We start from the raw sequence: 3,306 nt of genomic DNA on the forward strand, positions 1-3,306 counted from the left end.
ATCCAAAACCTATTGACCCTCACTTGTGCCTTTTTCTCTACTGACCTTATACTATCTTACAACTATGGTGGTCGACCTAATACTCACTTCTAAGTGTTCTAAAACTATGTGATAAGTGAAAGTGCTCACTAGTGCAAATTTCAGAATGACAACTATGGTTTCTTGAGTACATTAGACACTCTTACACTACAAGTTTTCCTTCAAAACTTTTACACAAGACTCTCCTGACGTAAGGGCATCTCACAAACTTGATGTGGCCCAAGCGGCATTCTTGGGCCTAAGCTAAAAGTCCAAGGTTCCCCTGTTTTTCTGGGCAGAAAATGTCCTGACTTGAATTAACTTGTGACACATGGTTCTAACTCATATCCTATGAACTATGGTTGGAAAAACTTCTCTGACACTCCCTCTAACTAAGGCCCATTTGGGCCTAATGAGGGCCTACCCATGACATGGTCAAATCTCCCTATTTCTAAGTTGCAACAAAATTATCCCCTGCTGGACAGATTTTGTTATTCAACTTGTGCACCTAACAAAATGACATGCAAACCTCCAACCAACTCCTAAAACCTTTTATATACTCCCAATACTAACTTCTGGTAGCTTGGGCCTCAAAGTGCACACCAATGACATGGTCAAAATCCACTCTAAACCTCAGGGTGCTATACTGATTTTTCTGCAGAAACTATAACTCTCTTTTTCCAAGGTTTTGACTTGACAAACTCAACTAACAATGACTCAATACCTAAACCAAGACTTATACATGGTATTCTACTGAACTAACTCCTTTATTCTCAAAATAACCTTGGTGAGATCATCCTTACCTAAGGTACAATTATGGAAAAACAAAAGAGACTACACTTCACAAATCACAAATCTTCATGCTTTTAAAACAACAAGATATATATTTTTATAAAAGATAACCACGAATTATTACCATGCAACAAGAAGCATAAATCAATATTAACACATTATTCCTACTGAAATTAAGGCTCACTAACAAAATCTTTCCAAATGATCAAAATCTTACAACATTCTAAGAGAAATCCACATGCATGCATGCCTTCGGGTTTTTCAAACCAAAACAACACAATTTCTACATATGTTCTATCATAAAATTGACATGCAAGCCTAGCATAAGATATACCTAGATGATAACTTAGCATGCAAAGAGTTTTATCAAATTTTCACCACAAAATTCAAGTCATTATCACATAAACATGCAAAAATTGATTTAAGCAACAAGAATAGTCTTAAGGACCATTCATTCGGCTCCCATATGGTCATGGCCGAATGAAATGGATGGGAATGGCCATTTAATCATCAAGAGTTTCCCTTTCTAGATTTGGCACTTCTCCATTCCTTGTAGTCCTCTCAAAAACAACCCTAAACTCACAAGAATCAAGGTTGTATTTTGAGTTTCACTAAAACCTTTACATGCAACCTTTAAACTTAAACTTTTCACTCATCACTCTTTGAATTATGTATAATCAAGATATAGGAAGTAACATTTACTTGATTGGAAAGTGGGACCTTGAATGAAGAATGAAGAAAAGGGAGGGGGGTATGGCTTCGGCCAAAAAGCCGAGAGGAGAGGGGAGAGCCGGGAGGAGGGGGAGGAAAGGAGGAGTGTGAAAATTGTGGGGTGAATGTGGAGTAATAATCATGTTAGTTTGGTTTTTATTTGGCCAAAAGTGAGTGGATTTGAGATTTTACAAGAGTAACCTTCCAATATAGTTAGGTAGATTTGCATGCAAGGGTAAAGTGGTAATTTGGTTACTAGAATGAAAGTGAGTGGGGTTGGAAATGTCTTCCTTGCCCCTTAGTTGAATTGGAAGAGTATTTGCATACAAGGGTAGCCATGTAATTTGCTAATTATAACAAATAAAATTTATAAAGATTTATTTTTATAAAATAAAATACAAGTTCCAAAATTATAAAATTTATACCATAAAATAACTTGGATTTTTAGAGACTTTATAAAATCATTTTCAAAATTTGTGAACAAAATACCTTTTAAAAGAAAAATTTTCCAAAGCTTAGAATATTCCTTATAAATCAAAAATAAAGAAATTAAATAAACTCTTGCTTTGAAAAATCATATACTACACAAAGCAAATTTATAATGCAGAAATTTGCACTCACACAAACGTACAATCATTGAATATATTTTCATTCGGCTTTAATATTATACCAAATCCACAAATAATATTACATAAAATGCCGGTCGTAACATGTGATGGCCCAATTTAATGAATGTCATGTTGAGCACATTCCAAGGGAAGAAAATGCTAAGGCAGATGCGTTATCAAAGTTTGCTTCATCCGAGATAGAAGAAAGTTCAGGAAGTGTGTACTTCCATGTTTTAAAGACACGAAGCATAGATGTTAAGCTTGTGGCTCCTATAGGCCTGGGGACGTCATGGATTGATCCCATTAAGGCTCACATTCAAACCGGTTGGTTGCCAAGCGATGCAACTGATGCACGGAAGTTAACTGTTCGGGCACTAAGGTACTCTTTAATAGATGGGATTCTGTACAAAAGATCTTTCGTGGTTCCTTATTTAAGGTGTCTCGGGCCTGATGAGGCACGCTTGGCTCTTGAAGAAGTGCATGAAGGTATTTGTGGACAACACTTGGGGGGGCAGGGCTTTGGCTGATAAGATAACTCGTTTAGGCTTTTACTGGCCAGAAAGAATATGTGAAGAAGTGTGACCGCTGTCAGAAGCATGCACCTATTGTTAGACAACCTCCCGAGATGCTGACCTCTATTAACTCACCCATTCCCTTTGCTATGTGGGGAATGGATATTTTGGGGCCTTTCCCCATGGCCACGGCACAAAGGAAGTTTCTGATTGTAGCCATTGATTATTTCACCAAGTGGATTGAAGCCAAACCCTTGGCCAAGATCACAACTAAGCAGGTTGCACAATTCCCGTGGGAAAACATTATGTGCCGATATGGGATTCCCCGTATCCTCGTCACCGACAATGGAACACAATTCAACAATGAGGAATTCAAGAAGTACTGTGAAGAAAATGAAATTGAGTTACGGTTCACCTCTGTGGCTCACCCACAAGCCAATGGCAAGCAGAAGTAGCAAATCGAATAATCCTGGATGGACTAAAAAAGAGGATCGAGAAGTCAAGAAATAATTGGGTGGATGAGATACTACCCATCTTATGGGCCTATAGGACTACCTGTAGAGTCACGACAGGAGCAACTCCCTTCATGTTGGCATATGGGGCAGAAGCAGTAGTTTCCATGGAGATATCACATTCCTCTCCAAGGATTCAGGCTTTCAATACAG

This window comes from Apium graveolens, chromosome 8 (genome assembly GCF_009905375.1).
Source record: "Apium graveolens cultivar Ventura chromosome 8, ASM990537v1, whole genome shotgun sequence".
In the NCBI taxonomy this organism is placed as follows: domain Eukaryota; kingdom Viridiplantae; phylum Streptophyta; class Magnoliopsida; order Apiales; family Apiaceae; genus Apium; species Apium graveolens.